The following is a 10,665-nucleotide window of genomic DNA, read 5'->3' as shown; positions in this document are numbered from 1 at the left end:
TGTACCATCCCATGGGCGTATCCAAGACTGTGACAGCCCAGAGCTATTCCTAATCTGAATCAGGCCAAGGAGTTCAGTATCCCAAGGGAGAGAAAGTGGTTACAGCCTTTTCTGACAGCTCAGAGGGTGCAATAGGAGAGACATTAAGAACCCTCAATCTAATCCCCAACCTGAATAGGAAGGGAAGAATTCGAGCTGCTGCGTCCTTCTCCTGAGCAGGATGACAAAACCAGCTGGGTAGTGACCTCTTGGGAGAGCATCATCAAGTGTCATTAAATTCCATTCTAGAGGTACAAAGGTTTTCCAAAAAGCATTGGTTTAACTGTACCATTTTCCTATAAATACTCGATGTTTGAAACTTACTCCTTGCATGAAATTCAAAAAAATGGATTAAAAATTCTGAAATAGAACTGCCTTACGCATGAAGCAGACACTGGAAAGGTTTGTCATGATTGTCCTTAACTCTAGCAGGGAGGATATTGCTCAGTATGAGTTCCTTCCTACCAAAGGGATTTATTCTGTCTGTATAAAGATTGATCTGAGTAGGAGAACAAAGTGGCAGCCTCCTCCTGGTGTCACATACGTAGTTAAAGCTCAAATGAAATGTAGTCCAGTTTCTGTAGCTAAATTTGGCCAAATTATCACAAATTAAGAATTTCTATTGGCACAAAAGCACCAAGGGGTACAAAACTAGTCTCCTAATCTAAAAACTTAGATGAATTGGGATCACACAGTCACTAAAAGTCTATCCAGAAACAGCAGTGCAGACTCCATAGAACATTCTCAGCCTTTACTGCCTGAGCTCACACCTCTGACTTCAGTACCTAGTGCTGGTACTGGACTAGGAAGAGACATATCTGTGTTCAGAGAAAAAAAAGAAAAAAAAAAATCAGCTCCCAGTAATTGAGGGGCTTTATAGCAGGCCTTACCTGTGGCCCTTGAATAACTTCTCATAGCAAGGCTTCTCTGGGGCACTATTGCAGAGACAGACTTTCAGCGAACAGGAACAGAGCAAGACAGACCTGTACCAGATGATCTCCACTGCACTTGGGCCAATGTTTGTGGACAGACTCAAGATTTACATTCCTCTCTTCCAGGGATATATCAAACACCGTAACTGGAGTTGTTACTACTTCCCTTCTCTATGCCTGCCTTTCTTCAGACAAATTGTCTTTTGCCTCTTATTGCTCTCCCAGTTAGCAAGTAGATAATTTGATTTGCAGAAGAACGCACAGAGGACTCCTAAAGTGGCTTATTTCAAACTACTAGCGGTATTAAAATTACACTCCAATGGGCAACCTCAGCTCTCAGAAGAGTTTGTTTAAGTGTGATCCTGCAAGTACCAAACAAATAGCACTTCATCAGATGTGCATAAGATGGCATTTAAAGAAGTGGTGCAAGCCATGGGTTTAAAATTCTTTATTTGGTAATAACATATAACAATCATTTCATGATTGAAACATTCTGGTATGTCATACTGACATAACTGCGAAACAGAAAGAACAGTAGAAATGTGGTATGTGAGGGCTCTTTTTTCCTCCTCTCCCTCAGCTGTATTTCTAAATATTATGTTTGTATTTTCAGTCCTGTTTTCATCACTGCCTTCAAGCACAGGCTGCCAGATGTAACCACTGAAATACTTGGTAATATCTAGGAGTGCCTGCTTAAGAAGGAGATGGTCAGAATGGGTGAGGTTTTCTGTCTTTCTTCCAAATTCTGGAATGGAGAACTAACGTTTGAGAAGAATACAATAACAGGCTATGAAGGCTGTGTGAAAGCAGTAGATTATCCCTGGTAATTTTAGGCTCAACTCAGTCATATTCTGAAGATGTGGGGTTTTTTTAATTATAGATTGGCTGTATGGCTAGGATGCACGGGGCTGGAAATACTCTTATAGTTAAAAGTATTTTTCCCATCTAGTAAAAAAAATTATTTCAGAATGATAAGGTTGCAAAAGCAAGTACAACATGCGAATGGGATCTTCTAGGAAGACAGTCAGCTAACACAGTAGAAGTGAAGACCAAACTCTGGTGTGAAGTTCTGCAATCCTTTCCTTCTGCCATATTTATCTAAAAAGGTTCAAAAGAGTCGAGACAACACAAGCTGCTTAGCAACAAGGACTATCCTACTAGGATATCCTAGGATATTTGACCATCCTAGGGCAAGGATAGCCAAAATGCATCTTCTTTTTCTGATGCTGCTGTTAATTTCCTACAGTTCTTATCCTGTGTCTAATGATCCATTTCCCCACTTGAAAACGACACAGGTTTAAAAAAAGTACCTGAACCATGTACAAGCACCATAAGGATTTGTATAACTCCTGTGCTTGGATAACAAATAACTGACGAAGAGCAGCACAAAAAGGAAGAGTAAGGAAACCAGCATGGGGTGGCATTTTTACAGTTGGGCCATATTTTAGAGCTGGGCAGGTAGAAACTGTTAAACTGGAAGATTGCCCAACTAAATTATGCTGGCCATTTACTCGGTTATTTGACCAGTAGTTCCCTTCTTATCTACTGCAAAGGGAACAAGCCACTTCCTGCTTCTGTGATCCCAGCTGAGATGAAACTTTTCTGTACCTTGCTTAAGATACCTGGTAAAGAGGTCTGTTATTTTTCAGCTAAAAACTCACAAGAAGGAGTATGCTAACCAGTGGTGGTTGCATCCTTGAATTTCATGAAAGGCTTGCTTGAAACTACTTAAAACACCAACTTCAGCCCATATAAAATATCAGCTCTTCAGCACTTATTCCTAAGCTTGTACAGCTGGGGCTTTGACTCTAGTGGAACAGATGGTGTAGATGGCTTAGCATATATTTTCAGGATCCATGAAAATAAAGTGTACACTATCATATGAACTTCTTTATTATTACTCCTCACAGCATCAGTGGTTGGTTAGGGTGAAAAACAATACCTAAAGATTCAAATTTTCTAGACATTTTAGGGGTGTCTTAGAATATATATTGCAGTCTATAAAATCATTCTTCACAGTTGATGAATATACTTATGAGTGACCATCTGGAAATTATCAAAATTCACAGGAACTAGAAAATATATACACAGTGTAGTTTCATTATTCCCCACACTCCCGTATCATCTCCCATATTTAGAAAGACAGAACTGCTCATTTGTTTATTTTTAAAATACTTAAGAGGAAGATTAAGCTCTTGGAGAGGATGGCTGGAATAAGAATATAATGAACCAAACCAGACAATAGTGCTTTTTTATTCTTGGCCATCCCCTCCCCCTTCCCGGTACCATGTCCCTATTATACAAACAAATGCCACCATCCCCACGCACTAAGGTACAGGCTGTCTCAGAAGATACTGTCATCCCTGGTGAGCTCAGTTTGACAGTTTGCCCATGCAACTCAAATAATCTGTGGCCTAATGAAGGCTTTGCTTTTTCTCTTTCTAATTATCACCTCTTTATTGACATGCATTGGGAGGCCTGATTCAACCTCCCTACTCCAGTGCTGTGCTAAACGTTTTCTTTCTTTTGAGGTTTACAGAATACCTGGTATTATTGCAAAACATCAGCTAAAACAGTGAAAAGTATAATTTCAGTTTGGGGCTGTTTTTTACTGGAATAAAAAAAGCCCAACAGTTTTCACACAATTACTTTAGGCCTGTGGGGATTGATTCATTAAAAAAAGAACTTTGTGGCTTCCGTGGTTTGATGCCAGTAGAATCATTAAAATAATGTGTCTTATATTTCTTAATATGAGAATTCTCATTAACATGATACATCCACTATTACCATATTCATCTCAAATTTGGTGCCAACAATTTCCAGAGTGACTTCCCATATAAAAAGGGTGATTGGAGAACTAATAATTGAAACAGACATTAACAAAGACAGTTTGATTATTAATAACCAACCCTGGTGCCTTCCTATGGTAGCTTAAGCATGAATTGGTCTTTTCTACCTGTAACATTTATTTTTCTATGAAACTTTGAAAATAAATCATGAAAAGCCAAAACAGTTATTGTAGGTCAAAGCGTACGGGAAAAAAGTTTTCCTTAACTACTTTTATTTTACTCTTTAAAGGAAGACTGCATATTTCAGGTAGTGTACAGAGAGTAGCTTTGCTTAAAACACTATCTCAAGGTTCTGTAAATTTTTAACAGTGCCCTTTATAAATGTTTCAGGGGCTATAGAAATGAGACAGGCCTATAAGAAGTTTAATGGGTCCCTGTTTAGCCATTTGTAATGGGGATTTAACTGCTTTGTTTGTGAGCTTCAGCCAAGAAAACAGATTACCTTCATCAAGTACTAATGCTCCAGAGTCAATCTAAACTCTGCTCAGCTATGGAAAGGTATCATGGGATGTCAATAAGTATTATAAACACTAATACAGCAAACCTGTCAGCTGCTTTATAAAAAAAAAAATCTAAATCCAAGCTCCAAGTTCAACACTGCTCTTCCATGTCCAAAGCTTTAAAAAAAATTGTGATGGATCATTAGGGGCACATTTCAAAATTCAAAATATTCTAGTTGTAATTGAAACACTTGCAGTGAAAGTGATGCTCTCCGAACACTGGCAAGATAAAGGCATGTGTTAAAGATTAACAAAATAACAATTTCAGGGCCTCAGAAATGACATCGTATCCTCCATTTCCATCACAACAATTTCCTGCCCGTATTCGCCGTGTCCAGCTCGCAGGATTGAAGCTGTTACCAGCAGAGGCTAGAACCACCACTCAGCACACCCCGGGCATCCATACCCTACAGGGCAAGCCAAACCAAAAGATTCATTGCCACGACTCCCTGTGAGCGACTCTGCTGCTGTCAAATCTCAAACACAGTACATAGGAATCCACAGCAAAAGTATGCCCCAACCTCCTCTCCAGATTTACTTGCACAAAGAGGACACAGAGGCTTTGCTTTGCTCCTCTACAGCCTGGCGGAGCCAGAGCCAGCTGCAAAGGAGGGGTGCGCGCTGCACGGATTGTCCTTGCTGCGCGGAGGGGAGAGTGGGACAGAAAGAGCAGAAGCTGAGTCAGTACTCTTCATGGGACTACTCTTCAAGCAGAAATCATGTCACCCCAGCTTTTGTCTTCTGGGCTATGAATTCCCATTTCTCCTTCAAAAGTTGTTTTTCCTTAAACCAAGCAGAGGAATGATTTGTAGCCAGAAATCTTCTCCTAGTGCAGCTAATCCATTTGGGATGAGAGAGAAGCTCTGGGCCAGCCAACTCTCCTGGGCAGCAAGCTGCTGCAAAACCTGAGCCAGCTAGGACTGCTCCCAGCAGAAGGCAGTTTGGGTACCCTTTTAGCCGAGGTGCTGCCGGGACACAGGCTCAGCCTGTCAAGGAACTGAGCAACGTGATTCAGCAAAACACTTAAGGGTCTGCTTAACTACCCTTGTTTTCTCCTGGACTTTAGATAGATGGTGAACATGCCTCAGCAGTCTATCAGACCAAGGACAACACCACAGTCCTGTGGAAGATGGAGCCCAGCCCAAGAAGTTCTGCAGTACTGCTGCCTGATGCATAAGCAGAAATTCCCTTTCTCCAGGGCTTTCAATCTGGTACCTTTTATGACCACTAAAAAAAAAGAAAAATGAGAGAAGGAGTATCTGGTGTGCTTTATCCTTCATTTCCATCTCCTTGCCTGGAGCAATTATTTACTAAATATTTGTAATGGTGTTATCATTTTTATAAAACTGAAACTCTGTCTCAAAAAGTTTGGGAAGCTATAGCTGGCTGCTGTCACATAGCTCTCATACTTACTACATATTGTGAGGTTGATAGTAAATATTGCTCTGAAGAAGAGTGCTTAGTAAAGGAAAAATTATAAGAGTTATATATGATTGGCATATGGAAAAATATAAAGACAACACTATTTGCATAAGAGTACATTAGGAGAATTTCTTTTATGTTTATTCAACAAATGTTTCCTAAAAGGTTTTCCCCCAAACCAAGCAATTTAATTTTCTTTTTAATGTTATTCTCAGTGGTTATAAACTTAATTAGCTTCTTAAGCTTCACATTTATTTGCATTTGAGACAATTGTAATCTCTTCTTGGTATAACTTTTTGAAATCAAAATATGGACTAAAAAGGTGCAAGTTTGATTAGTGGAACAGATACTGTAGCAAGTAATCATAGCAATGAGATGTTAATTGGTGTCTGGGTGGTTCTATTCATAGCAACAATAGGCCATAATAACACCCGGTGTCCTCTACTGTTCAACAGTATTTTACCGTCTCATTTATCATACTGACAATTATATTGTTCTCGAATTTCCTGCCTGTCTTAACAACAGAAAGGTATATAAGATGAGTCAGGCACCTGTGATTTTTTGCGGCAGATGAAATCAGAAGGAATGTGCTGTATTTTACTGTAACTCCTGTTTGTTTCTGGAAGTTAGCACGCTGGAACTAGTGTAAATTTTTTTCCACAAAATAAAAAAAAAAAGTGAAGTTGTGGGGTGGTGTTTTTTTTTTTTTTCTCTCCTGAAATTCTGCTGCACGTATTTTCCCCTAACAGACCTAGGGATTGCAGTGTTACTTCACCCAAGAGGAAAGAGATCAGGATGTGTCCCAGGTGCAGTCCTACTCCCCTTCAAAATGCACACAGTAAAGGACAACATTAGGGCTTGACACAACAGTCTTCACCCACCAGCCTAATTGCTGCTACTTTTGCTCCTCTCTAGCCATTTTTTGCACCCCAATCAGATTTTCTTTATTTGAGTAGAAAGATCTTCAGTGTTGAGATTCTCTGGTTAGAGGCTTAACCACTAGGACTCTTAAATTTAGGTGGTTTTCAATTAGATGTCAAATAACCATCCATGCCTTAAAGCATAAGCACGTAGGCAGTGCAGACATACGTGCTCAGTTTCTGCCCAGTTTTGTGGGTCCAACAGCAACATCATTCATTCCCGGTGGTCCCAGGAGCAGGACATGGTTGTGCATGGTACATGTGAGCAGACACAGGTCAAGTCATAGACAGGGCTTTGAGAGGGAGTGCAAGGGCAGAGTGAAGAAATACAAGAGCCCAAGAAAAATGCACCCCTGTTGTGGTCACTCCTTCATTGCATGACATTGTAAACTTTTAATTTTCACTCATCATTTTAAAGTGAATGTTACTCCTTTCTCACCCTTCCTCCACTTCCACCTGAAGAGTTTCCAATTATATGGTCAATTTATGCTCAACTGCCTTTAATTCACAGTCCCCCTTGCATGATATTTGTACTATCTAGCCCACAAGTACAGATTTCTTTATTTGGGTAATTTCATTTCATTGATACTTCTGTTTTTCTCTTCCTAGCAGAAATCTGGGATTCACATTAACTACCTTCCTTGCCATTTTCTGCTAATAGCATTCCCCTCAGTGAGCCACCCATACTTCTGGGCCAGAAACTTTTTCCATTTCCCCTCAGAATTTTGGTATTTAATTTGTCTGAACATCTGCCAATTTTGAATGTTACTGTGTAGATAGCAAGAATCATGGGGAAAAAAGAACAGCAAGCTCCTGAAATCCAGAAAAATACATTCAGGAGAGGAAAAGGACAGACTTGCAGCTTATTTGAAGTTTATGAAACAAGCGTCAGCTTCACATTTAAGAAAAAAAATAACCCACTTTATTCACTAATGCACATAGTCCCTGCTTAAGACGTGCAGACCATGGAATTACACTGTGGCCTGCATTCAGAAATAAGCAATGAAACCAGGAAGTTCCCAATTTTTTCATGGGACAGGTCACTTTGGTGGATTTAAATGTTTACCGGCCAAAGATTTCTAAAAGCCATATTACATTCCAACTATAATGAAGTTTTGCTTTCATTTCATACCAACAACATACATTCAATGCATTAACTAGCTCATTCTCAGATAATGTACCTTATTTGACTGGTAGAGAGGGAAAATGAAATTGCAATGGAAAAGAAGCCGGAGAGGACAGACTTTTCCTCTATCCCAAAATTTTTGAGTAGATGAAGTCTGCTTATCAAGAACTCCAAAAGTTGCCCTTAGAATTTATTACGTGGCCATACTTCACAAACTCTTACTGCAAACACTTTGAGGTACTGTCCTAAGCAAATAAACAGCCCTTCATAGATAAATGAGAGTTCTCGTACAGAAATCCTTCAGATTTCACCCAGCCTCTAAGGATCTCTTGGTACTCTGGTACATATTCCCCAGCATTTTGAGAGCCTCAAGCTTTCATACAAGGAACAGGATTGATCATTCAAAACTGGCAAGACACCGATGGCCATCTCGGTGAAGCAGCCTTAAATGCTGCTAGAAATATCAAGCCCAGAGAGCGTTCCTCTGTTTTGCCCTTTTATTTTTTGTCAATTAAAAAAAAAGGGGTGATAAATAGCTTGTAGAAAAGCTGAGTCCAGAAGAATCCTATCCACATGCTCCATAACTTTGATTTCTCATTATCAGAGGAAACTTCAACCCTTCTGACATATTAAACCATTTCAGCAATTGTTATCAGAGAGATTTTTCTCCAACTTGTCTATGAGGGAGCCATACTCTCCTCATAGCTCCACTCATACATATTCTAAACCCAGTGTCACTCAGTACATATAAACCACTTAATGTCCTAAAATAAAGAAACAATTGACCCAAGGTGGTTTTCACTACTTCTGTGAACTGCATGGAAGCAAACAACTCCTGCATGTAAAACAGGTTCCTGATCCCCTAAAATTGATTAACTAAAACAATTACAATCAATTAACACTCTTCAAAGGGTTGTTGCAATCCAAAGAAAGAATAAAATCAGCCAGGTGACATTTAGCATTGATAGATGCCACAACATTTACATAGTAAGTTCATATTAAAATAAAAAAAAAAAAAAAAGATTACTTCAGGCTCTGATCCTAAACTGATGTGAATAAATAAACCTGAATATATTGGAACAACAGGGAGCTCAGAAGCTTTGACCAGCTGAGAATGTAGCAATCCAGCATGCTCCAAGAGAAAAGTGCATCAAAGGAATAACTAAGTATTTAATATAAAAAAATGTGAAAAAGGAGATGTTGAACTACAATTGCACTATGCAAAAATATGGAAAAAAAAAAGGAAGTAAAGATTGTAAGGCCATGAAAGGACACACAGAAGATTCAACTTCTATACATCCAACATTCCTCGTCAGAAACCCTTGTGAGCATGCAGATTTCCTTCATTTTAGGGAACGTGAATTAAAACCTAACTTCTTTCACATAAGTAATTTCTGTATAGTTTTACACATACACATTCAGACTAGAGTACACAGATTGATTACAGCTGCTCCCAAGAACTGTCTTACTGGTCTTCCCTGATGACTTGTGTTGATAAATCTGCTGACTAAACTTAATCAGGCTGTTTTTTTCTTTTTGTTTACTAAAGTTGCTTAATAGTTTAGCAGATTTTTTCTGACTACCAAAAAGTTCATTTTTTAAACTTGTTTTATAAATACCTCCTTTCAGAATACTATAACCATCATCTTTAGAAATCAAAAATAGGTTGTGTTCTCTTAAATAATATCCAACAAATACTATTTTCACTTGCTTCTACATTTTACATAAACTGCACAAGAGATTAGAAAGGAGACAGTGACTCACTTCATAGTTGCCAAGGCTCTCATGTCTTTCCCATTCCTGGAGAGTACAAATTCCTATAAAATTTGTATTTCTGTGACCGATTATAAAAAAGCATCAGGTCTAAAACTTACTCAGTTATTAACAATTTAAAAGCCTGGATTAACTCACTGGTGAGAGGCCAAAGCAAAGACGCGTGCCAGTACAGAAAGTATTTTACATGCAAATTGCTGTGACTTGTTCAGCACAAGGTGAAAAAACATAAAATGTGGAGTTGTTGTCATCCATGTACTGAAAAGTATTGCTTGACTATGTCTAGATCTTGCAGAGCCCATACCAAGGAGTTTTACCTGAGATATTGCATTGCTTGTCATTTACAAAAGTGAATTTTGCAAATTCATTAGAAAGAGTGCTAGAAAAAAATCTGAAAATAATTGCTTCCCACTAGCTGGATCACAATGACCAATTTTACTGTCTCTTGCACGTCTGATAACCTCCAAGATACAAGTGTCAGCATTCATTAGCTACTGATGAAAAATGAATGTTTCTTCAGGATGACAACAATATAGAACACAACATTTCATCACTTCCTTAGAGAAAATGGCATTCATAGTTTTAGGAGTAGTCAGTTTGGAAAGGTGAACAGTAGGAAAGGCTTGCGTAGTTCAATCTCATTTTCTTTAAAAGAATGTTGGAACCGGTAAGAATAGTGTAAGACTGAGAAGAGTGATTCTGATTACACACAGTCTCCAAAAATTAAGCATTTCATTCTGGCGTAGATACAAAATCTCTTCCAAGACTTACAAAAGTGTCTCTGATTGTGAAGAGGCAGGGCTGGAACAACACTGTCTCACTGGATGCTTCTGTATCTGTAGATTAGACAACTCTTGTTCACAGTATAGTGGCAAAAATACCATTATTGCTCAAAGGATTAAAGCGTCTGTGCATGCTGCAAAGATGCTCATTTCTGTTCCGTTCCTACATTTAAAGCTCTCTCAAACATATCTGGTCCTCTCCAGTTATTTTCTATCTCCCCTCAGGCATATATTTAGGATGTATCCAAGGTGTGTGTCTTATCACGCACCTATGTAAGCATATTACCTACCTACAGACCAGTAATATGTTACACTGATAGCA

This window comes from Aquila chrysaetos, chromosome 10 (genome assembly GCF_900496995.4).
Source record: "Aquila chrysaetos chrysaetos chromosome 10, bAquChr1.4, whole genome shotgun sequence".
Lineage (NCBI taxonomy): Eukaryota > Metazoa > Chordata > Aves > Accipitriformes > Accipitridae > Aquila > Aquila chrysaetos.
The sequence above is the reverse complement of the archived record's forward strand: the minus strand, read 5'-3'. Positions refer to the sequence as shown.